Raw genomic sequence first — 27,233 nt, 5'->3', positions numbered from 1 at the left:
AAACAGCTTCCAGACCCTCAGGGCCACATATGCCAACCGCATCCTGACTCCTCACATGCGCAGAGTGCGTGCTGGGGGCTCGAGCTTCCCTTCAATGGCAGCCTCTCTCTGGAACAACCTCTCAAACGAGATCAGATCAATCGAATCCCATTCTGCCTTCCGCAAGGCATTAAAAACTAGGCTCTTTGTCTAGAGGGCCCACCCATGTACGATTCCTGACACATGCTCCATCTCTGAATATTAAATATCACACCTTACATTGCATGAATAGGACTGTTTCTCTGTAACGTACCAAACAAAGCAAAGTTTTTCTGGCCCGCTTATTGTAACCCTCAAGCAAGCCTTCTTAAGTATCCTTGATAGCGCCTCTATGCCTGTGGGCTGCAGTGCGCTTTACAAATGCAAAAATAAATATGTTTCTGTAATACATTGAATTACTTAAATCAACAAAAGAGGTAAGTAATGTGATGCAATGATTTCCCTAGCTTTGGCAGTCCAATCCCAAAGAAGAATGGGGCACTGTGGCAAAAAGTCACAAGGAGTCCTTGCAGGTTAGTCATTTATTTTGGTTATTGTTCAAGAGAAGCGATGCACTAAAGTTACTGGCAAGTAAACATGTGTTCTTATCTTTCAAGATTTTCTGCTTAGGTTCAATGGCCAACAAGCAGGGGAATGGAAGGATACATAGACACTTGTTCTCAATGTTATCTTTTGGGCACAGGGGAAACATGCTTTGTATTTATTTAGCGGCCTGACTCCGATTTTCCCAGATGACAGAATGGATCGACGGGGTGGCGAATACTGGGGGGTGTGAGAAACCTGAAGGTGTCTCCCTGACTAATTCCAACGATTTGTCATCCAGGTGGCCAGGACACTGCCATTGCTAGTGGATCCAGTTCCAGGGGGTGGACCAGTGAGGGAGGTTCACCAGGATGGGGGGTCCTCAGGGAGTGGAAGTGGGACACCGACGGGTGAGACGCGATATCCCTCTTCTTCTAACACCTTATCCCCATGAACAGGGAGAGACGCTTGCTACCGTGGTACCGGCCTTAACTCCAGAGACAAGAAAAGCCAATCGGTTCATTACAGCCGGTGAGTCCAGGGGAAAACCGATAAGAAACCAAACTGTTGAACTAAAGTCACAAATAGCAGATTAAAGAAAGAAATGTTAACATTAAGCGAAAACCAACTGCAGAGGGGTCCTGCACCACATGGGTTGAAGAGACTCTGGTTAATCCCATGTTTGTTGAAATTACTGATACCAGAAGGCCATAGGAAAGCCGCAAAGAAAGGTCAAAGTGGTTGTGCAGGGGTCTTGCAAAATCCTCCGTACAGTCCAAAGCCTTTGACTGGCAAATGATCAGAAACTAAAGGAAGCTAAAAAACAGTAAGATTGGCAAGAGTGAACCCGACAGGGGGATGCCTACAGAACGGGGTGAAGCATGATGCCCAATGAACATTGTGAGGACAAAGAGTGAACCCGACAGAGGAATGTGCACAGTGAACTGTTTAAAAAGATTTGTGAATACGAAAGGGGAAAATATCTTTGCATGCAAACTATAGTGAATCCAGCGGAGGGAGACTGACATTCGAGAGGGGTCTGAGCCCGGAAGAGGGGGACTCAGGGTGAAGTCATCACTCAACATACATTGGAAAGGAACTTTTTGTTTGTTGTTTTTGGAACCCATCAGGTCTTCGGAGGCAAGAGACATTTTGTAGAAAAGAGACTTAACCACTGAAGATCCCAATACCTTCAGTGGAACTGTCGTCTCATGCTGGGAAAGCTCCAGAGTGTGCTGTGCTCTGGAGTCCTGCCTTGTCCAGAGCTCAAAACGTGTGATAGGGAGGCCCCAGGCTACCACATCTTTATTTATTTGTGAGCACTTCTTTCGTTCTTATGAACACTATCAAACACTTCTTATATTTAGTTGCAAGGATTGGAAAAAGGTTTTTTAATTAGAGGCCCTTTTATTTTGACAAGATGCCACTAGGACCACCTTATTATTTGATGGTCGTCGCTTGCTCCCATCTTAGATTTAGTGTTAGATTAGGCGTTTTTACAACCTACATATACAGTTTAATAAACACCCTTGAACTGTGATCACTTGTGTATGTCTATTCTTGATACCATGCCTTCCTTATAGGGAACAGGGGCGAAATTTGGTTTTTCCGCCTTTGGTTCCGGAGAGGGGTGCCCTGGAGCTGTGGGTGCATTCTTTAGGTCGTGTTCAGAAACTGAGTGCATACCTTTGCTATGAAGAAATGCAGAAATCACTGATGCAGCCCTCTTCAGGACTATTCAGAGGACGGGGGAAGGCGAGTCCCAGCGACAGCCACTGCACACAGACCGCAGGAGTCCTTCCAGTTGAGGTTGTAAAATGCAAAAATCCTTCCAGGACAGGATCCCTGGAGGCTGAAATTCAGCAGGAAGGTGATTTATACCACAATTGGGCGACCACCAACATTGTGGGTACAAAGGGAAAATGGCGACGGTTATTATTATTATGCAACAATTGTATTGGGAGCATAATGATGGCTGTATATAATTATTTATCATTATATTGTAATATTTAAATTTTTGTATATTTATATAATTGTGTGAAAATGTTAAAATAAGGCATTATTAGGGTATTTATTGAGTAGAGACAGCTTCGGGAAGCAATGGAGCGCTTTACAATCATACAGGGAAGAACCTAGTAAGGGAAGAAGAGTAAAGGAAGCAGGGAGCAAACAAGACAGGGCGAGGATAGGCAATTGGAAGTAAGGGATCAACATGCAACCAGGGGAGGAGCAGATCTCAGGTGGGGTGGGGATTAGAGGGTGTGTGGACCTAGTTGTGAAGGAGGAGCCATTCAATGAAGATGAAGGTCTTGAGCTCTTTCCTGAAACGTAGAAGCATTGGGCAAGTCCGATGTTGATGGGGAAGAGGTTCCAGAGTCTTGGTGCGTCAACAGAGAAGTCCTGTCTTCTGATTCTTTCCTTCCTGCACTGTCGGCGCTCACGTCTGCACATGTCTGCACATGTACCTACTTCTGGTGGATCGTAGGCCTCCGGAGATACTGAGTTTCTCAGTGCGGTGGCTTGGGGACTCCAGGGTGACAGCCTTGTAGATGACGCAACAGGATTTGATGATGATACAGGCTTGTAGCGGGAGCCAGTGCAGTTTGATGAGAGTCAAGGTGATTTGGTTGAATTTGCAGAGTCCTTTGATGAGCCGTGCTGCAGCATGCAAGATACAACTCCGGAGCACCAGGCTAGTCGCCGGAAGACCTCCCAAAAGGGCTTTAGCACCATTTGGGTGGGAGAGGACCAAGGTATGGACAGCAGATCGAAGTTGTTTTCTGGGATGAAGGGTTTGATATTCTGCAGGAGAGAAAGTTGGTACCAAGCCATGTGTGTCTTCCTTACTAGGTGTTTGAACGCGAGGTGTCTGCTGATGTTGAAGACATGGCACAGGTGGCCAGCTGGGGTGTGAATCCCTCAAGGTTCATAGCAGAGAGCTAGGTATGGATGCCAAAGGGTGTCCAATGTTGTTGGTGAGCAGTAGGATTTCAGTCTTGGAGCGGTTGAGGTAATCACTGGACATCCAGGACTGGATCAATGTGAGGCAGGCCTCGAGCCTGTGGATGTCTTCTATAGAGGTTATCTTGAGGAAGATCTGCGTGTCATCTACATATTGGCGGATGTTGGGTGGAGCGAGGAGGGTTCAGAGCGACTCCATGTAAAGATTGAAGATCACTGGGAACAAGATGGATCCTTGCACTGTTGATGAGTAGAGTTGGTGATCTGAAGAAATCCATTTGTACAAACTGGTGGCGATTAGCAAGGTACGATTTGAACCCGCTGAGGATGATCTTGCTGATCCCCATGCAGAGATGTATATTGTCAGTGAATGGCTGGTGGTCTACTGTGCCAAATGCTGCCGAGAGGTCAAGGAGAACTAGGAGGCAAGAATGGGCAACATCAAGCATTTTAAGGGCATTACCGATCGCCTTGATGGTAGCCATTTAGGTATTGCATCTGGGTCTGAAGCCAGATTGGTAGAACTAAAGGAGGTTATTGGCTTCTTCGAAGTGTTGGAGGAGTTGCATGGCCACTGCTTTCTCAGGGATCTTACCTAGGAATGGAAGATGGGCGATAGGGCATAAATTGCTGAGACCGTCAGGGTATAGTGCTGGTTTCTTAAGAAGCAGGACGATTTGTCTGGTCTTGGGGGTCGGTGGGGAAGGTGCCTTGAGTTAGGGAGTTGTTGATGATTGTCAGGAGGGGCCCACTGTAGAGCTGCACAGTCCACCAAGCGGTCTAGGGACACTTACGAGGGTTCAGGATGGCTGTGTCCTCAAGAACACATTGAGACTGGTTGGTACCACCAGTCCAGGGGTTGAAGCACTATACAGGCCCTTGCACATCAGGTAGTCCAACAGGGCTTCACTGGGCCAGATGCAGGAAGGGATGCTAGCCTCTTCGGGAGTCTTCTTCAGATCTTGAGTCAGCTGTTCTTCTACAAGGGATTTTTGGCTACACTGCTGATCTAAAGAAATGGCTGGAGGAGTCCTTTTGATCAAAATCCAGTCTGGAAGCAGGTCCAAGCCCATCACATGGCATGGATCTGCACTATTCAAACAGCCAGCAGTGGTCCAATCGGGGACAACTACTGGTTTGACTCGTGCACCACAGATGTGGAGTGGGACAGGGCAGGCAGGCACACACAAACACACACAATCCACCCCAGACCCCTCCTCCCCCACCTTTAGGGCACTTGCCACATTTAGTAGCCATACGCGGTAAGCGTGAATGTGCACACTAGAAATAACACCAAAATGGAAAAAATATCCTTTCTGCCACAGGCTTGTCTTTACGCACATATAAAAGTAAACAAATGCCCAAAGTGTAAAAGATTATGGTGATACAAAAGTATCCCCACTGCAAGATGTTGTGTGCACTGTCAAAAAATTACAACGGTGTAAAAGTGAAAAGAGAAATATAGTTTGCCAGTATTGATAGTCTGAAGGACTAATCGGTTTCTCCCGACAAAAATGAGCAAATAAGGAAAGTGACGGCATTACTTACCCTCAAAAACTCAGCTCAGATTGGAAAACAAAGCAAAAATATTGGGGTTGTGACCAATTAGAGGATGCTGTCTTTTCAACCCCCAGAGGGAGAATCTTTTCTGGGTGCTAGGGCAGTACATCCACAGGGCACTGCTACTGCTGTGGCTCACATACAAGGGGAAGATTATGTGGTGAAAAAATACGCCACTGATATTGGGGAACAACCACACCAGTGAGTCACTTGTACATACATCTATTAACATACCTAGCCAACACACTTGCAAAACTAGCACCTGAGTCACTTGTACATATATCTATTGACATATCAAGCCTACACATTTGTGAAACCATTTTTGTGTAATCATACTATAAACGGACCGCCTGCCTCTTTCTGTACTGTATTGCCATGTTCCACAACAAACTGTACCAACTATGAATAACATGCAGAAGTACGCATATATAATCATTGCCCTGTACTAGAACAACCGTGTGTATACAACAACCTTGTATATTTTTACCTGCTTGTAATCATGCTAAGTGCCCAGTTGCCCCTAGGGCCAGGCCGCGCTATACAAAACAAACTAAACCAGAGAAGGCAGTAGCTAATCAATGTAATAGAACCCACTCCTTCCCACTCTTTTAATCATTCTTGTACGTGTTCAGACAGAACTGGCATGTTTTATTGCCAATGTATTCCATCCTGCTGAACAAATATGAGAATCCAATGACTTCCAAATATCAGGCACATAGCCTTAAGGCTAGTACTAAGACGAAAATGAGGGCAGCAAGTACAAAGATGATGTTAGAGAGGTCCCTGACGCCAGGACTTCTCAGCTGACTGCCGTGGGAAACATCGAGGATTCTGTTGCACCGGCGAGCGATCCTGGGGAAAGGACACCCGGCCAGGAAGGAGCAGAAGTCCAATGAACCGATTCCGACCGCTAAGAGTTCGGAGCATACAGAGAACATCAAAAAAATAAAGAGAAAACTGTACTGACCTGGGAAGGAGAGACTGGTACGCAGGTAGTGCGGGAGCAGCACGGGGTCCGGGGAGGCACAGGGTTGAGCAAGTTAACCTCAAAAATAGGCTAGGGGACCCTGAAAAGAGCCTGTGAGGGTTATCTACTTGGCTGGAGAGAAACAAGGTGAGGCAACGCTGCTGTGCGAGTCGAGGACCTGCACCTCAAAAGAGGGCCAGCGACCCTAAAACAAACTTGGGAGGAGTTGCATACCTGGTCGAAGAGTGAGATAAGAAGGTACAACGCGGCTGTGAGAGTAGAGGGACCCGCACCACAAAATAAGGGATCTGGATCCCTGAAAACAACCATAAAGAGCTGTCTACTAAAAAATACAAGAGACTAAGCTAAGCGTTTATAACCCAGTAGTGCGAGTCTGTGACCTGCAACCATATGAAAAGTAAAAACACAACATTAAAGAGAGTCCAGTAGTTCATAATGGAAAGCCAAACCACAATATTAAAAGACTCCAGCATGCAGCAAAAGATAATGAAAACATATCAGAAAAGCCCTCGTTTGGCAACAGGAAGAAACAAACCACCTTTTCTAAGTCTGGACTCTGCCCATACACGAGACCAAAAACCAGGAAAACTATTACTCGGAGAATGATGAAGAGAATCCCCCACTTTGAGAAGAGGTTAAAGTGGTAAAACGCAAAGAGGGAGCTCAAGAGACATTCCATCATATACTTTACCATACAAAAGGGGAATTAGCAGCCTTGTGGAGAGGAGTATCACCCTGGTCTTGGAACTTAGAATTTTGGAACAGTACTTTCTTTATTATTTAAATATCAGCAAAGCTGAGAACTTTTCTGTTTAGTGAAACTACTATGAACACCTTACATTTAGGTGAAAAGGCGTTCCGTACACATTCACCTTAGAGAATTAGAAGTATGGTTGCAGACAATTTTCAGACTGCCTAACAATTTCACTAGTTTCTTTTGACATAGGGAAATCCCTCCAAGACATAGGTAAAAGAGGCCTTTCTTAACCCGTTTATTATTGAATAAAAGTCTTTCCTAAAATCATGCCAACTCTGTGTCCATGTCTTGCTTCTGACCCCTTACAGGGCCCATAGAAACTACAGAGGGAAAGTTGCTAAAAGAGAAATCTTTCTGAACACTGCACCAGAAGTACAAGGCCCTGTCAAGACTTCACAGCCCGGACAACCTTTACACTAATATACAGGAAGTAAAAATGCACTGTAAAGAAAAGGCCATCAAACTAAAGTGCAAACTTTATGATATATCAAAACCTGAAAGAAAGCAAAAGGGCCATCCATGCATGCAAGGCTATGGTCCCAATATTAATCCAAAACAAATCACAAGGCAGTCAAAATGTCCACTCCACTCAATGTAAATGAATCACTGCAGTTAATCCTTCTTGCAATAAACTACTATTTGTCAAATGTCAGGACCGCCTCTTCAAGCTGGTTAGACTAATCGACTTCCCTACCATACTAGAGGCACCCGAGGCCATCCACCATCCAAAAGCCCTGCCAACCTCATTCACAAACATCTGTCCGATGAAACAGGTCAGCTGATGCCTACACTTCCATCTTCATTCCCCTTGCCCACCCAACTCAGACTCTACCTCTGACTCTGCTCTCAGCAACCTCTATCTCTCCATTACCAACACTCTTGACATGAGGATCCATCTGAAACCTGCCTCCAAGCATAACACCTGGTACGACACTGAACTTGCAGACCTGAAACCGAAGTGCAGAGATGCAGAACGGAAGTGGTAAACCTCAGGTTCACCCTCTGGGAAACTTGCCTGTCGCCTGCTCCAAAGGCATTACAGACTATTGTAGGGGAGGACTGGTCCAAAGACGACCCCCCCTCGCCTACACTTTCTCCCCAGGTGAGGACTATGGCTCTCTTGGGCGTCCCCCCCTGCCGCCCGGGCCCAGGTGGTGGAGGGCTCGCCCACTGGAGACATTGCCCGCACGTATTAATTGCCCGCACATATCGAATGCCCACATCTATTGATCACAACACAAATTTAGTTAGGCCCAAAAACCATTCTCTGCCCAGTAAAGATGGTGTGAGCTCAGCGCACTGTAGCGCGGCCCCCACCCTTGGAGAACATCCCTGCTGCCGCAGCACCCTGGTAGATCCGCTGCGAGCACGTTCCCACGAACAAGACGGACATGAGCTAGCGTAATAGCCTAACATTGTAACAGTTCACCTCCCGCAGTGTATCTTCGTTCCCAGCATGACCCGGCCAGCAGGCCTAGACAAATGAAAAGAACAGTAAAATGGTCGATTATATGCCAGACAATCTTTGTATATTAATGCTGAGACTACTTGCAAAGGATGCTTTTCTCTTTCATAAAACCCCTTATATTACAAAAAGCCTGTAGGACGTATGATTACAAGAGATCATGCCCCCACGATATAAGCGATGGTGAGCATATACCATTGCAGTTGGATGCTAATAATGAAGGAACGCACCAAGAATCTATTTGTTACACGTATTGCTGAGATACTTACACCCCATGGGCTCGCGCCATAACTAAAGCTAATGCTGCTAGAGTACACGAGAAAGCGGATGCAACTACACTATGAACTTATTAAAGAATGCGCGAGAGTGCACGTATCATGTGTGAATGTCTGAGCCTCTCATATACCACCACCGTCACGAACGGTGGCGGGTCGTTCTCTATGTACTCCACTGATCTAACCACTACCTCATTTACCGCGAATGTATATGCATGTAACCGAAACGCTGTAGCTGCTAGAGTGTAATGTACAAATATGATGCTCGATCTGGGTATAATCAAAGCGCACCCAGCAAAGGTTAAAAGCATGTTTTGACGTGATGTTAAATAAGAATTATAGAAAGTGTTCAAATATTTGCGATGTCTTTTACTTGTATTCAGCAACGCACGAGGGAGATACCTTTGTGAAATACTTGCAAGGCCATTCCCCCTCCCACCCTGTGAAGGCTGCCAAAGGCATGAGAGCAGAGACCGCGCCGCGCTGCTTTATCTCCCCCAAACCAGACTGGAGCCGCTTCAAAGATTTGTAACCCCCTCTGTAGCACCCAAGGCCACCACCCGCCACCTGCATTATTTACAGCACAGCAGTAAACCTCTGCCTGAACGCATGCGCCCCCTCGTAAACCTTACAACCCACCGGACCATCTCAGACTTATGGCCCTGTGCAATCAGGACACCCAACACTTTGACAACACACAGCGGAACATCCATAACAACTTCTAACAAGGCAGAAAGGCATGTACCGCCCGTGCCAGGCCCTGAAGCTTAGCCCCTCGACCTATGGCCCCGGTCAACAGGACACTGGTAACCATGCCCTGACGTATTGCCTCCAGTCCCCTCACAAGGTGCATTCCTCCTGTGTTGCATTAACCTGTAGTATAACCTATTGAAAGATTTACTAAAGAAGATAATATTGAAACGAGTGAATGACTGCGGTGTGCATGGCCTAGGGCAAATAAGTCAGGAAAGGACATTCATCTCTGACATTGGCCGCGATGGCACGACAACACCAGCCGGATGAACCCCGCCACCCTGCCAGGCCAAGCCCAACCCACGAGGCTGCCCAGTGACGTCTTCCAGCCAAAGCCAACCACATCACAGCAGCACCTATAGTTAGTCGTCGCCACCCAATCCCCTTGAACTTGTGCCCCCTATAGCATGTAGGTTCTTATGACGTTTTTTGTAAATATATACGCCTGTCTTTGCTATTGTCAGACAGAGCGCTCTCGGAGTTTGCAGAGTTCTTTGCATGCCCAATTCTGATTGATAAACTCCCATTTACGCTCACCCGCACTCTGTCTTGGCCTTATTCCCATTTTGGGAGAGTCCTTCATTGTCTCTCATTGCGGGGAGGATCGTGCTGGTTGGGGACGCTTGCCTTCAGTGGTGACCCCGATAGCGTGATTTTTTCTTCCTAAACTCCTTATAACCGTCCCCGTTTGGCACGAGAATCTCCGGTCGAGAAGGGATACGCACGGTGAGCCGGCTCCGGGAGGCTGCCCGCCAACGGCGACCGGCACACTAAGAAGTGCGCACTCAATGAGAAAGGGTACGGGATCCCGATTGGAAAAAAATCCCCTTTGAGTGCCGCTCGCCGGAGCCAGGGGCTGACCGTTGAGTTACCGGTGACACTGCCTGGACGGACCCAGTTTCGGAGACTATCGGTTCAAGACGGGCACGTGAGTACTGAGTGTGAGCGATTGTAAAGGGAGCGGGGAGAGAAGCGTAGGACAGGGAACGACAAGGGGGTACGAAGATATACTAAAGATCATTCTAAAATTTCCTTTCTTTTTCTTTGCATATGGCCATTAGGATTACGAGGTGAATAAAGAGATAGAAGTGACGGGAACCTAGCTCCGAAAGGGGGTGGAAGGCGGCGCCGCATAGTGCTATATTGACTAGTGCTGGGAATATATGACGAAGTGAAATACAAGATAAAAGTGTTCAGCAAAAGGGGGCACTGAGAATATATTAGTGATCGCTACTACTTCTTTTTCTTTTTCTTTAGGGGTAGGGGGAGAATAACAACGGAATTAGCACAAACTTGGGAGAAAAATAAGAGAACAAGGGTCCTACTAGGGGGGGAGAGAAGGTTAAAACCTATAAATATATGCACATGTGCTGAGCAAGATAGACAGGGACAGCCGGCTAGGGAGGAAAGGGAGGGCAGCGTGACTGGTGTACGGAGTGTTACCAAGAGGTGTGTGCACCTCGTATGTGTTAAGGGATAACTTTGTCATTTAAGAATGTGTAAAACGGCTATGAACGTGTAATTGTTAAATGGTCATGGTAAGTGTGACCGGATAAAAATTCTTTTTGAAGCAACGCTGAGAAAGTGACGTGAGTGGGTACCCTTTGATTTCCGGGTTGATAGTGTCAAAATAAATGATGGATTGCTCTTGTATGTGTCCCCCGAAGAGAACAAAGTAGAAATTGTGTACAGACAGTTTTTGTATTGAACAATTAAGGGAGGGAGAGCCCAAGCGAGCATAATACAGGGAGTGGAGTAGAATACAAAAAGTAATATCTATACTATAGTACCATTGGAGGTGTAGAAATAGACACATAAGCACCAGGGGAGCACACAAAGATGGGGCCTGAAACACCATTATCACATATTTGTAAAAACCTTCCAGGGCACGCGGAGCGGATCAAGAAATACCACGACCAATGGGTAACCGAGCTGAAAGGAGAGGGGCTACCCCAGATATGGCCAGAGGGAGGGTCATTTGACAAAAGCGTTCTAGATATGGTGATGACATGCATTTTCTTGAAGTACCGAGGGAAACAGATGCAGAATAGGAGGGAAATCTTAGATCTTTGGCGGTTATTCGAAGAAGTGCCACCGCCTAAAGCGCCAGCACCAAATCCTGATCTCCCATCTACTACAGACAATCCACTGGTATTACAGAAAGATATCAAAGAATTGCCAGGTGTCACACCACCAGTGGAGGTAATAAGTTTATACCCGATATTAAAGAAACCTGTACCCGCAGAAGGATACAGTGATCCAACGTATGTACCTCCCCCGACAACTACCACACCCCACCGGCCCACTGCACCCCCACCATATGAAAGTACAAGGGAGCGAGGCCAGGCGAGCACACAAAGGGTGGACATAGAGAAACTCACAAATGATCTAGAATCAAGACTGTCTATAGCAAAAGATGAGCTCTCGAGGATAAAAAACATATGCGAACGGACAGCACTGGATACAACTAGAGCTGGACGTACGTCTAGAGCATCGGATGAAAGCAGACGGCCCGAAGAGGGGTGGAAGAAGGGCGAGATCCCGTTTAGGATTGAGGAAGAACCAACACGAATAATAGAAGTAGGGACCCGAGAGGAAGATGGTGGTAACGAAGAAAGGCTTGGGGAACTTAGAGAGGAATTACTTTGTGATATTAGAGAAGAGCTAGACGAAAGCGACAGGTTGAGTATGGCAATAGGAGGGGGAAGCGAGGGGGAGGAAGGTGCATGTTCTATGAGAACTCTAGATGATGACTGGTCGGGGCGACTGAGGAACAGAGTGGGAAAGATGGCATCACTAGGAACATCAGCAGCCAAAACGGGTCCAGATGCAACAACGAAAGGAAAGCTACAGCTCCCGTTGATACATAGGGGAGGAGGGAGGCCTAACTATATCCCATGGGCACAGATGGATAAAGCTAATTTATTAAAGCTATTGCCCCCGTTATCAGGCGGGGCAAGTAAGTGGATATATGCCTTCGAAAAACATACAGCTGGGGTACCCCTAGCTGTAGGAGATGTGAAAAGTCTGCTCGTATCAGCGGTGGGCGACCAGGCTGAAAGAGTATGGGTTAAAGCCGGTTTCCCGGGAGTAACGTTAGACTGCGACCGCCATGATGGGGCCTCATTTAACACAGTGCGGGCTAGGGTGTGGGACGCCTTACGCGAAACATTTCCAGACACACCTGACTTACAGTCCGTGATGCAGTGTGCAATGAATGACGGGGAGGAGGCTATGGATTACATATTTCGGGTCCAAGAGATGTGGAGAGCGGAAACGGGCACGCCCTGGTATCAATCGACATCTTTATTTTACTTCATTATAAAAAGAGGGCTCCCAAAGGAAGTACAGAAGGCGCTTGACAAGATAGCAGGTATTGAAGCAAAGGGATGGCCAGAAATTCAAAGCATAATAGTACACCATTGTAAAAGAATAAAGGAGAGGGAGAAGGAGGTGGCGCAGAAAAGATTGGCAGACGAGGCGAAGTTAGTACAGTCAAAGTTAGTGAAGGTTGCAGCAGCAGTAGCCGCACTCCCACACAGTAGGGAGGGAGATGAGGAAGAGGAGGGGTTGATAGCAATACAAGGAAGGATGGCAACTAATTGGGCGGGAACAGGACAGCGGCAGTGGGACGAGCAGGAGCAGGGTGGAGGTCTGCAGTGGCAAGAAAGGACCCCTCGAGGGGGACGAGGTGGGTACAGGAGCAGAAGAGGAGGTGGACCACAGGGGTACGGAGGAATGGGAGGAAGTGGATGGCAGGGTCCCCGGGGCCCCCAGGGGAGTTGCTGGAACTGTGGGCGATGGGGACATTACTCCAGGGAATGCAGAAGTAGACAAAACAACGGGTTCCAGGAGGTGGAACAGTATGGCCATCCCCACCCGGGAAGCCCATATGGCCTTCCGATGGGACAACAGCAACTGAGAGACCCAAGCCAGGGTAACACGGGCCAGCAACAGGGACCCCATTATAGAACACAGAACCACCCACAAAACATGCATAACAACGACAGCATGCAATATACACCAGGTAACCCTTTCGCGACAGCAGCTAACGGGGCCCCCGCACCAGCACCCTACAACGGCATGTCAGTGGTTTCAGGTAACGTATTCAATGAGGGGGGGGTGATGAGACACCCCGCATAGGACAGCCCACAGAGAACACTTGCGTGTCCAGTTCTATCTACCTCCCACAATGCAGCAGAGGAACCATTGGTAGGGGCGCAGATAGGAGACAGGCAATTTATATTCATGGTTGATTCGGGAGCGGAGAAATCATGTGTCAGGGAGGGCCGGTTCCCGTTATCTAACAGGAAGTTAGAGACGCAGGGGTTCTCTGGGGCTGTAATTGAAGTTCCTTACACAGAAGTTTTGGATGTAACCATAGGGGGCAAGACTGTAAAAGCACCCTTACTGTATTATGAACAGTCCCCGATAAATTTACTGGGGAGGGACCTTATGAGTAAACTCAACATGACCATATCATTTACGGAAGGAGGAATAGTGTGTTCTACACCCGGGATATGCCCCTTGCGTGCAATGTTGGTAGTACAAGCCTACACAACCACACAAGAAATACGAGGGTTGCCACAAAAGGAAGAGATGTTCATTGCAGGGCTAAAGACTCTGGCCTTTATAGTCCCAGAGCTAAAAAACATGGATTGGAGGATTCCAGCAGAATTCCTCTTCCGCCCCATAGTGTGTCCAAATGCAGCACCAGGATCAGTGGTGTCGTTGGATTTGCACGCTGTGCAGGTATCAACGAAACGGATCGCTGTGATTGGAATGGACAGAGAAGGATGTGAGTGGCGCACCGTACTGTGTACAAACGCCAACCTTGCCCTACGCGAGGTAACAGATGAGGATCTCTTTTCAGACACAGAAGTAGATGGTGAGATAGTAATGGAAATAGCGATGCCCTGTGACATTTTGATCCAAGCCAGAGAGATCCCCGTCCAATTGATGGCAGTGGTAGAAACACCACCGTCATTTTTTGAGGACGACATTCGGCTAGTACCAAACAATTTATGGACAACAGGCCCCCATGATGTAGGGCTGTTGCACGGAGTACAACCTGTGATAATAAAACTAAAACAAGGAGCTATCTTACCCCGAGTCAAACAGTATCCATTGTCCCGTGAGGCTGAAGAAGGGATAAAAGAAACGATAAATGCACTACTAGTACAAGGGATAATAGTGCCTTCAAACTCACCATGTAACACATGTATTTATCCAATCAAAAAAGCGAAAGGGGGGTCTTGGAGGATGATACAGGACTTACGCCCCCTCAATGATGTAATACAAAAAAAGAGTTCCCTCTAGTCCCGAACCCTGCATCCATACTATGCAGTATCCCAAAAACAGCATCACATTTTACAGTGGTGGATTTGAAAAACGCATTTTTCTCAATACCTCTGGCTGAAGAGAGCAGATACCTTACAGCGTTCACACTGGGGGGAAAAAGATATGAACATTGCAGACTGCCACAGGGATACTGTGAGAGCCCGAGCATATTCAATCGCATATTGCATGAAGACTTGGGGAACCTATCAGTAGAGAGTACGATTATTCAGTATGTGGACGATTTATTGGTGTGTGCACAAGACAAAGAAACGTGTAGAAAAGATTCAACAACGCTCCTGACTTTACTGGCCAACAAAGGCTACAAAGTAGATAAGGAGAAGCTACAGTATTGTCTGCTTGAGGTCCTATACCTGGGACAGCTCATATCGAAAGATGGAAAAAGAATAATTCCCGACAGGGTAGAGGCAATAAGATCGGTAGGAGAACCCACAACAGTAAAAGATATGCAGAAATTTTTGGGGATGTGCAATTACTGCCGGGCATGGATACTAGACTATGCAGCATACACCCGGCCCCTCCTACAAGCACTGAAAGAAGCACAACAGGAGAATGTAAAAATAAAGTGGTCAGAAGAAATGCGCACATCGTTCAAAACACTGAAAGAACTAATTTCAAGCGCTCCAGTACTAGCAAACCCTGATTATGGACACGAATTTTACCTATTTTCCCATTGCAAAGGAACACTTATGACAGCGGTGCTGACACAAAAGACATCCTTAGGACACAAGCCCCTAGCTTACTATAGTGGTACTTTGGATGCAGGGTCATTTCGCGTGCGAACAATCACTCGCAGCAGCCGCATTCGCGATTGAGAAAAGTGCCACAATAGTAATGGGATGCTCTGTAACATTGTTTGTGGAACACTCATTATTTGCAATACTTGAAAGATCAAAAAGCACGCTGACCACACAGCGGGCAACAGCATACGAGATTATATTGTCCAGCGCCAACATTCACATAGTGAGATGTAAAACAGTGAACCCCGCCACCTTCATTACAGAAGCATGCACAGTAGAAGATATGCAAAATCACGACTGCGCAACCTACACAGGAAAAGGAGGGGAGGGCACAGTGGTGTGTGAAAACGCTCTCAGCGAGGGGGAGGTGTACTTTGTGGATGGATCCGCATCAATTGATATGGATACGGGAGAAAAACACGTTGGCATGGCGGTAGTGAGATTAGAGGAAGGTGAGTTTGAAACATTAGTACAGTACCGCCTCCCGTCGCATTACTCTGCACAAGCAGCAGAACTGGTTGCGCTCATAGAAGCACTACACGCAGCAAAGGGCTGTGCAGTTACAATATACACAGACTCAGCTTACATGACAACAGTACATGGAGGTCTAGCAAGATGGGGCCGTAGGGGATTCAGAAGGGCAGACGGAACGCCAGTGCAGCATGCAGAATTGTTAAAAGAATTAATAGAGGCCCTACAAAACCCTACTGCTGTAGCAATAGTGAAGTGCCAGGCCCATACATCCAATACAGACGTTGTGTCTTTAGGGAACGCGGCAGCGGACGCTGCCGCCAAAGAGGCTTCCTATTTTCAAAAATACGACACAGGTGAGTTCATGATGAAGAACACAACAACCGAAGAACTGTCAGAAGGGTACAACATGATGTCCTTATCACAAATTCTAGAATTACAGGAAGGAGCTAGTGCAGAAGAAAAACTAACGTGGACAAAACGGGGATGCAGCCAATCAGGAACAGACCTATTATGGCGGCAAAATAACTCAGGGAAAGTGGTAATGCCACTACAGTTACTAGAAGTAGCATTCCAACAGCTACACTTCCCCGCACACAACACTAAACAGCACATCGCAGCAGAAATACAGGAAGAATGGTTTGTGCCTTGTCTCCAGGAGCATGTGTCTCGATTGGCAATGGAATGTACAACATGCCAAATATACAACTCAGGAATGACCCTACGCACACTCCGGGGAACAATTCCCAAACCCCTTGGCCCCTTCAGAGAACTGCATATAGATTATGCAGACATGGGGGAAAGGTGTAATGGCGCACGGTACATGATCGTGGTTGTGTGCCCGTTTTCAAGATGGGTGGAAGCAGGACCCTGTGCGCGACCTGATGCCAAAAGCGCCGCCAAGTTCCTAGTAAGGGAAGTGTTCCCGCGCTGGGGAATTTGTGACGTGATTCGCTCAGATAACGGCTCTCACTTTGTGAATGAACTCTTCAAGGAAGTTACCACATTATTGGGTATAAAACATAAATTATGTTCGATTTATCATCCTCAAAGTAATGGCGTAGTGGAAAAGATGAACGGCCTGTTAAAGGGCAGGTTATCAAAACTATGCTTCTCATTAAAGAAAAATTGGATTTACTGTCTACCCCTGGCACTATTTGAGTTGAGAAATCAACCAAGTAAAGACCACCATTTGTCCCCACACGAGATCGTGACTGGGAGACGAATGAACACAGCACACTCTCCACTGCGTGAACACTCAGATGCTCACAGAAGCGCCGCAATATTGGGAGATGAGTTCACAGACTACCTAAGAAAATTAACAAGGGCAGCGCGCGCAATATCGAAGCAACTATCCCCACCCTTCACTAGAGAAGAGGGAAATGTAACGGGATCTGTCACGGAGCCAGAGCAACAGCTACAGCTAATGCCAGGCGACTCAATTTATGTCAGAAGCTTCGTGCGTCGGTGGAATGCACCACGATTCCATGGCCCATACGAAGTAATATTTTGCACGCCCACGGCAGTAAAGGTGAAGGGCTTGAGGTACTGGGTGCACTTGACCGACGTACGAAAAGCATACAGCAATGTACACGAGGAGATAGACGAGGAGGCACAGACAACAGCAAACGATGAAAATGAGTAGGATGTTTAAATATCGGCTTGCGTGAGTGTGTGTGTGTGTGTGTGTGTGTGTGTCAACACTGGACCTAAATGGAATACTGTCAGCACTGGAATTGAATGAAATAATGCCTGACAAGGATATCAAAAAAAAAAAAAAAAAAAAAAAATGTGTGGGATTTCCTTTTTTTTATCTAGGTGAATGATGTATAACTAGTGAAATAATAATATTATAACTTGTATATACCCTTGTCTGTGAATACCCCTCCCCCGCACCCCCACCCGCTTCCATTCCCCGTCAAATGTATTGGCACAGATGGTGCCAACAAAACGTTTACATGCATGCACTTAATGCACTTTTATATCTCAAACAGGAGCTTCCATGGCATCTAACGGGCAGCCTGCAACGGATAGAATTAGTAGAATGAGAGAATTAGTATATGAGAGATGTAGATATTCGTATGAGTGTGGATTATCAATATGCATTACATTGTTTTTTATGATGATGTTTGGCTTGGTTGCATATTGGTTTATAGCGTTCATCTCTATCGAGATGAACGAGGGGGGAGGGAGTAATAACACTACTGGACCAATTAACAGTACCACCGGGCCCAATGCAACTGCAGGGGTCAATACCAAGGAAGGTGATTTTTTGATATGGGACGGAACTAAACTTGTGTGGGGGTATCATACCACACCATCCAGTGTTGTGACCTCACAAAGAGAAAAACCACAGGGTGGAATGCAGAGCAACACAACATCTCCACCAGGGGTATCCACTTACAATGCCCACAGTCTCAATGACCGAAACCCGTCTGCCATATCATGGTTATATAACACCCCCACCAGCCAGCTTACCCCCACCCCAGAAAACAATCTGCCAGATAACGTCAGGAAAGAAAACGATGAGCTACTAGAAATGCACGAAATACTATATGATGAATGGGCCCAGGGGGGCGGGAATGAGAAAGGGGGGTCTAGTTTGCCCACTGCTCAGGGGGGTGGGAAATACATGAGTAACAAGAACATCAGACGAAGGAGAGAAACAGGGAGGAAGAAGTATGATGAGTATTATGGGCTAGGTCTAGATAAGATGGAAGACCCACGACACCCCCATCAAACAAATAAGTGGTATGCAGACATGAGTGCCACAGCTAAACAGACTACAAACGAAAGCTGTTATGTCTGTTCCCTCATCCCCCATGCATCAGGTACACCCAAAGTATTGTTACCCAAAGAGTTGCCTATTGTGGATGCCCAATGTCTCCTTCATCTCACGCTGTGCAGGATTAAGAACACCTTCCAGGCACACGAAGTAACTTTTCAAATACTGCAGAACGAGAAGACGTGTTACCCAAAAACGACAGGAGTGGTATGTTTGAAAGAACCATTTTTTGTGATAAAAGGGACACTTTTTTCTGACAACAAGCAGAAGGATGAAGAAGTACTGTGCAAAGCGGAAGCACTAAGACGTGTGGCGCCGGATAAATTACAGTGGATAGTGGAAACATGTACACCAGTATGGAGAGAACACATTTCAAAGCTAACTTGGGTAACTGCCATTGAAAAGCCGTTCAAACTACAGAGCGAAATGGACTATAAACTGTGCTTTAAAGGAGAAGGGAGAACCCCCATGGGAATAAACAAGAACTGCAACAAGACCCTCACCATCCCAGACCTAAGGAAAGGGACAGCGGCCCTGATGGACACGTACTGGGTGTGCGGCAAACAGGCATACCTGCACCTCCCCCAGTCATGGAGTGGCAGATGCTCAATGGCCACTCTGCACTCAGCCCTGATGGTGATACCAGAAAGCCACGTCGATGGGACACGGGAACGCATGCAGAGTGTGGCTCAACCAACTGCAGAGACACAAATATATGTCCTGTCTTCTGGAAACAAGGAAGAAGTGCTGACCCGTAACAGGCGAGCATCAAATTACATATCAAAGGCATCATCAGAACTATTGGCTCAGATCCCAGACAAATATCGATTATTCAGCTCAGCAGAAACATTTTTTGCCTCACTCGTCTCAAGTGTCCAAGCACGGGCAAACGCAAAATGGCTCCAGATAACACGCTGGGAATTGATTCAGCTGGCGAACGACACTGAAGAAGGATTCAACATCATCAGAATTGAACTAAGAGCCTTACGACTAATGACCATGCAAAACAGGTATGTTCTAGACCTGTTGACAGCGATGGACGGTGGTGTTTGCCGAAAAATAGGAAGTGCCTGCTGCACTTTCGTACCTTCTGAAGACGCAGAGAATGGCTCCCTGTCCCATGTAATCGAAGCAGTCCATAACCTGCGAGAAAAAATGAAAATGGAAGGTGGAGCAGAAGCGAGCACCTGGTTTGACAACATCTTCTCCTGGGTTCCCTCATGGCTTGGAACAACTGTGAAATTTTTAATACCAGCTGTTGTGTTCCTCCTTCTAGTTTTTTGCCTGTGCCAGGTGGGTCTTCGAGTCTGTGCCAACGCAGTACCAAACGGTGCAATGATGATGGTGACAATGGGCAACTCACACGGTACAATAAAAACAATGCAAGAAGCACAAGTACAAACAGGGATAGATAATTCGCCCAGGTACCAACTAGTGCCCATATACCACGATAAAGATATTGTAGATAAGTTGTGGCACACCACCATCAAAGAGCCCCGTATACTAGAATGGTATGAGGAAGTTTGGGTAGATTTAGAAGCAGATGGTGGGTGCATATATCTAACGTGCACCCCAGATGAATATGCCCGGAGAGGTGAGAGCTTAAGAGCGGTATGCAGAGCATGGATGCCCATCAAAGGAACTCCGGCATGGGATGAGGCGGTGATGGACGAGGCAGAATGTAGGAGGATAGAAGGTTTAAAGAATTCGTTACTTTAGTAACGAAAGGGGGGAAATGTAGGGGAGGACTGGTCCAAAGACGACCCCCCCTCGCCTACACTTTCTCCCCAGGTGAGGACTATGGCTCTCTTGGGCGTCCCCCCCTGCCGCCCGGGCCCAGGTGGTGGAGGGCTCGCCCACTGGAGACATTGCCCGCACGTATTAATTGCCCGCACATATCGAATGCCCACATCTATTGATCACAACACAAATTTAGTTAGGCCCAAAAACCATTCTCTGCCCAGTAAAGATGGTGTGAGCTCAGCGCACTGTAGCGCGGCCCCCACCCTTGGAGAACATCCCTGCTGCCGCAGCACCCTGGTAGATCCGCTGCGAGCACGTTCCCACGAACAAGACGGACATGAGCTAGCGTAATAGCCTAACATTGTAACAGTTCACCTCCCGCAGTGTATCTTCGTTCCCAGCATTACCCGGCCAGCACGCCTAGACAAATGAAAAGAACAGTAAAATGGTCGATTATATGCCAGACAATCTTTGTATATTAATGCTGAGACTACTTGCAAAGGATGCTTTTCTCTTTCATAAAACCCCTTATATTACAAAAAGCCTGTAGGACGTATGATTACAAGAGATCATGCCCCCACGATATAAGCGATGGTGAGCATATACCATTGCAGTTGGATGCTAATAATGAAGGAACGCACCAAGAATCTATTTGTTACACGTATTGCTGAGATACTTACACCCCATGGGCTCGCGCCATAACTAAAGCTAATGCTGCTAGAGTACACGAGAAAGCGGATGCAACTACACTATGAACTTATTAAAGAATGCGCGAGAGTGCACGTATCATGTGTGAATGTCTGAGCCTCTCATATACCACCACCGTCACGAACGGTGGCGGGTCGTTCTCTATGTACTCCACTGATCTAACCACTACCTCATTTACCGCGAATGTATATGCATGTAACCGAAACGCTGTAGCTGCTAGAGTGTAATGTACAAATATGATGCTCGATCTGGGTATAATCAAAGCGCACCCAGCAAAGGTTAAAAGCATGTTTTGACGTGATGTTAAATAAGAATTATAGAAAGTGTTCAAATATTTGCGATGTCTTTTACTTGTATTCAGCAACGCACGAGGGAGATACCTTTGTGAAATACTTGCAAGGCCATTCCCCCTCCCACCCTGTGAAGGCTGCCAAAGGCATGAGAGCAGAGACCGCGCCGCGCTGCTTTATCTCCCCCAAACCAGACTGGAGCCGCTTCAAAGATTTGTAACCCCCTCTGTAGCACCCAAGGCCACCACCCGCCACCTGCATTATTTACAGCACAGCAGTAAACCTCTGCCTGAACGCATGCGCCCCCTCGTAAACCTTACAACCCACCGGACCATCTCAGACTTATGGCCCTGTGCAATCAGGACACCCAACACTTTGACAACACACAGCGGAACATCCATAACAACTTCTAACAAGGCAGAAAGGCATGTACCGCCCGTGCCAGGCCCTGAAGCTTAGCCCCTCGACCTATGGCCCCGGTCAACAGGACACTGGTAACCATGCCCTGACGTATTGCCTCCAGTCCCCTCACAAGGTGCATTCCTCCTGTGTTGCATTAACCTGTAGTATAACCTATTGAAAGATTTACTAAAGAAGATAATATTGAAACGAGTGAATGACTGCGGTGTGCATGGCCTAGGGCAAATAAGTCAGGAAAGGACATTCATCTCTGACATTGGCCGCGATGGCACGACAACACCAGCCGGATGAACCCCGCCACCCTGCCAGGCCAAGCCCAACCCACGAGGCTGCCCAGTGACGTCTTCCAGCCAAAGCCAACCACATCACAGCAGCACCTATAGTTAGTCGTCGCCACCCAATCCCCTTGAACTTGTGCCCCCTATAGCATGTAGGTTCTTATGACGTTTTTTGTAAATATATACGCCTGTCTTTGCTATTGTCAGACAGAGCGCTCTCGGAGTTTGCAGAGTTCTTTGCATGCCCAATTCTGATTGATAAACTCCCATTTACGCTCACCCGCACTCTGTCTTGGCCTTATTCCCATTTTGGGAGAGTCCTTCATTGTCTCTCATTGCGGGGAGGATCGTGCTGGTTGGGACGCTTGCCTTCACTATCCGTGCCAAAAAAAGGGCCCACCTTCAGGCACGAGTATCTGGCGCGTCCAAAAAAACGGCTGAACTCTTCAAAATCTGCAGGGAACTTGCCAACCCATGCACAGTTTCCACTGCCTCAATTCCTTCCCAGGCCCTTTGCAATGCACCTGACACTCACTTCGCCACCAAAACCCAAGACATACTGAACAGCCTTGTCACACACTCTTCCAATCCATCCGTCTCCACCTTTCCTCCCCTAACCAATCACCCTCCTCCGTCCTCCTTTTCCTCTGTCTCTACGGAAGTCGTCACCAGTGTTGTCAACTCCAAACAGGTTGTCCCTTGCACATCCAGAACCACAAAGGACAAAATTTCCACTCTAGCCCCTGCTCTCGCTCATCTTTGTAACCACTCCTTTGGTATTGGTTCTTTTCCATCCTCCCTCAAGCACTCCCTTGTGCGCCCATCCTTAAAAAACCATCAGCAGACCCTTCCTGGCCAGTCAACTATCGCCCTATCACCATCATCCCTTTCATGTGGAAAAACTTCTTGAGAAGTGGCCCTGCCTCAACTTACCTCCCACACTGAACTTGTTTGGAGGTTTCCACGACCATCAATCTGGATTCCGAGCAGCCAGAGGCACGGAAACTGCCCTTCTGAACACGGTTGAAGAACTACTTGCATCCCTTAACTCCCCTGCTGTCCTCATCCTCCTTGATCGCTCTTCTGCATTTGACACGGTGAACCACTCCATCCTTATAAAAAGGCACCATGACACTGTTGGTATCTCAGAGCGGGCACTGGACTGGCTTATCTCCTTCCTGACAGCACTTCCAAAGTCATACTGGGCACTACCATGATTTTTTCCGACCGCAAACTATTCGTAGCTCAGGTAACATTAAATCGTGGGAGCCATGTTTTCCAAGATGGCGTCTGAGCCCCCTTTGTTAAAACAGGTCCAGGTCTTCTTTTTTCGCCATTCTTTTGTGGAAAGGTCCTTTCTGCGCGCCAAACCAGGTTTGGTCTCTTTGTTCATTCGTCTTTGGCGGGCTTCAGGAGTGAAGATCGCCTCTGGCGCCCGAGTGTCTGGGGTGGGCAGGAAGTGAGGGAGGTGCCCGAAACTCCCTGTGCTTAGTCTCCTAGGAGAGCCAAATGCACTCTGTGGTGATTGGCTGGCAGACTGTCCAGCAAGGACAGCCACCCTGCTGGGTGAGTGAAATCTAGGCTGGAATGAATGAGACAGAACTGAATAAAAGGCAAGTCTCTTGGCTTGGAAGGCAGAGTCGACCACTGGATGAAGGAACCGAAGAAGGGCTTGAAGAGGACAGCTGCTGCAACTCCTGGACCGTTGATTTGCCCGGTGAAGCCCTGCTGCAGGTCCGAATCGCCAAGTTTGCATCGACAGAGAAGCCCTGCAAAGGACGACTTCTCCCTTTGAGTTGGTAGGACCAATCAACTCCAAAGTAAGCCACCTGCACACCCATCTCGGAGGTGGTTGAATTTCCTCAGAGTTGCTGCAGGAAATCGTAGGACCAGGGAGAGGCACACCAGTTTGCGCATGTTGCTTACAGCCACCGGAATTGAAGTTTGCCAGTTGCAAGCTTTTTGACCAGTCCCAGTGCGGGAGTCCCTCGACATCCTTCCTCTTGTCCCCACGACGGAGGCCCAGGAACAGCGAGATCTGCATGAACTGCCAGGAACAGAAGCCATCAGATGCCTCTTTTTCTTCATAGTGAAACAAGACAGAGAACCTACCTCCCGCAGTGAAAGTGCTTGAAACCTTTGCAACTCGCAGGCCTAATCAGCTTGTGACCCAACATATGATTCTTCTTTTTACAAACTACCTCTGAGAACTTGTGCAGAGACTTTACCGTTTACTTACCAGAACTGCTTCATCCTACCCAAGACTTTAGCCCATTGACTTTGGCCTAGCCTATTGAATTGAATAGACTCTTCTGGTGAACTCAAAGTATTTGCACTGTCTAAGAATAATTGTAGTCTTTCTATGTTCTGATAATCTTTACCTTTTACTCCTCTTTGAAAAGTATTGAAGTATATTTGTGTGTTATTATATAATCACCTCCTTCTGATTAATGTTTTGTCTGTTTGTTTGTTTATAACTGACTGATAAATGAATAAGTATTTATCCAAGAAACCTTGAGTGTAAGAGTGTATTTGAACACCTGTGATTGTAGACCTCTGTGTAAACATTGTTACAGCTCACATTCCCTCTTTAGATAAGCCTGGCTGCTCAACCCTGCTTCCAAAACTGTAGTACAGACTTATACCAAAGGTTGGTTTGCTTACACCTGTAGTCCTTGTTGTGCTTAGTGTTCCCAAAGGGTACTGCATAACAAACGGTCGCAGAACAAATATGAAGCTATCTGCTCCCTGGAAGCCCACGATTTGAGTGAAGTTGGCTTAGCAATCTGCTCAATGGAAGCCCCACGGTTTAGGTGAAGTTGGCTAAGCAATCTGCTCACTGGAAGCCCCACGATTTGAGTGAAGCTGGCTTAGCAATCTGCTCATTGGAAGCCCCACGGTTTAGGTGAAGTTAGCTAAGCAACCTGCTCATTGGAAGCCCCACGGTTTGAGTGAAGTTGGCCAAGCAATCTGCTCCCTGGAAGCCCACGATTTGAGTGAAGTTGGCTAAGCAATCTGCTCACTGGAAGCCCCATGATTTAAGTGAAGTTGGCTAAGCAATCTGTTCACTGGAAGCCCCACGGTTTAGGTGAAGTTGGCTAAGCAATCTGCTCATTGGAAGCCCCACGGTTTAGGTGAAGTTGGCTAAGCAATCTGCTCACTAGAAGCCCCACGGTTTACGTGAAGTTGGCTAAGCAATCTGTTCACTGGAAGCCCCACGGTTAACGTGAAGTTGGCTAAGCAATCTGCTCCCTGGAAGCCTCACGGTTTGAGTAAAGTTAGCTAAGCAACCTGCTCATTGGAAGCCCCACGGTTTGAGTGAAGTTGGCTAAGCAATCTGCTCACTGGAAGCCCCACGGTTTACGTGAAGTTGGCTAAGCAATCTGCTCCCTGGAAGCCTCACGGTTTGAGTAAAGTTAGCTAAGCAACCTGCTCATTGGAAGCCCCACGGTTTGAGTGAAGTTGGCTAAGCAATCTGCTCCCTGGAAGCCCACGATTTGAGTGAAGTTGGCTAAGCAATCTGCTCACTGGAAGCCCCACGGTTTAGGTGAAGTTGGCTAAGCAATCTGCTCACTGGAAGCCCCACGGTTTAGGTGAAGTTGGCTAAGCAATCTGCTCACTGGAAGCCCCACGGTTTAGGTGAAGTTGGCTAAGCAATCTGTTCACTGGAAGCCCCACGCTTTGAGTAAAGTTGGCTAAGCAATCTGCTCACTGGAACCCCATGGTTTGAGTAAAGTTGGCTAATTTTAACCTCTGTATCCAGGCAAGGTGTGGTGGTGGAAAAGTAGATCTTCAAGCAAGAAGAGTTGCAATGGAGCCACTGGTGATGCAGCCATCCCCAAGAGAAGCAGAACAGCTGGAGTCAGAGTATGGTGCATTAGCCTCTCCAGTGCTATTCAAGCAGATGTTGTGCAGAGGGTGGAGGTCAGGTAACTGTTGGGAAAGATTTTCCTTTTGCTGCTTTCCCCTCACAAACTTTGATTGGCCCCTCTTCCATTTTGCTTCGTTTGGAATCCTAACCTGACCTTTTCAAGGCAAGTAAAGCCGTCTGCTTTACTTCCCTTATCCTTTTGCTCATTGTCATGGAGAAACAAGACTGTCAGTACTGAGAGATTATGCCTCCCCTTTGTGAATTTCTTGTAATATTACAATTGAACACGTGAAGTGCAGTTCAGATGACAATGCATTACTTACCGTAAAAGCATTTCTGAAGGTTGTATCTGCTTAGATTCACATGCTGTGCATAGGTCCGACATCCAGTGGTCACTGCGGAGTATTGCATTTTGTTTTTCGTAGTCGAAAAGGGGACGTCGACAAGGCGTGTCTGTAACACTATCCCTATAGTGACGTGCGTTGTACCCACAATCCCTCACGCGTAGAGGTCCCTTTGTTTGTATTTTTTCTGCCCTGAGGGAGCCTTCTATATGTGAGTGAGTACAGAAAAGAGAGAGAGATGTAGAAAGGTGTCTTTGTTCCTTCCATCCGAGCGGGGAGGAAGGGTGGGCGCAGGTGAATCTAAGCAGATACAACCATCAGAAGAACAAGTTACTTTCTTACCTGGTATCGTTCTTTCGATGGGATGGTCCGACGTATTCCATATCTATGACATGTAATCACAACAGCTGTGCTGCTTCGGAAACTTTTTCGCCGTCGGCGTCCTGCGTCGATGACGTCGATGCGCCGTCATCGAGGGCCTCCTCCGACATCCGACGTCATCCGATGTGATAAGTAGGACGCACGACGCCCGTAGCCTCAGTTGTAGTTTTTTCCCCCAGAACGTGTGACACTAGTCAACTGCCAGTCAGACACAAAGCCTTGCGGAACGTAAGCTGCAATCGCAAAAGAAATTCTGCAGCGGGGAAGGCAGGGCGGGAGCGATATGGAATACGTCGTCGGACCATCCCATCGAAAGAACGTTACCAGGTAAGAAAGTAACTTGTTCTTCGAGGGGATTGGGTCCTCCGACGTATTCCATATCTATGGCAGACTCCCAAAGCAGTACCAGAGCAAGGAGGAGGGAAAGAATTTAGAATAAAAATTTAGAATAGCCAATCAAATAGCAGAGCAAAGGCCCGCCTTGCCAAAGGCCAGATCCTGTGCACGGATGGAATCGAGGGAAT

At 47.3% G+C, this 27,233-nt stretch overlaps 1 protein-coding gene across 10 annotated transcripts in view; it reads right to left on the bottom strand.

Annotated features, from left to right (window-relative positions):
* Nucleotides 1-27,233, bottom strand: part of PBRM1 (polybromo 1) — a 1,258,882-nt gene that overhangs the window by 723,705 nt on the left and 507,944 nt on the right. The gene's annotated exons all lie outside the window — the stretch shown is intronic.

The sequence above is a fragment of the Ambystoma mexicanum genome, chromosome 2p, assembly GCF_040938575.1.
Source record: "Ambystoma mexicanum isolate Mex_15411 chromosome 2p, UKY_AmexF1_1, whole genome shotgun sequence".
NCBI lineage: Eukaryota > Metazoa > Chordata > Amphibia > Caudata > Ambystomatidae > Ambystoma > Ambystoma mexicanum.
Note: the sequence above shows the minus strand (reverse complement) of the source record. Positions and strands in the feature narration are given on the sequence as shown.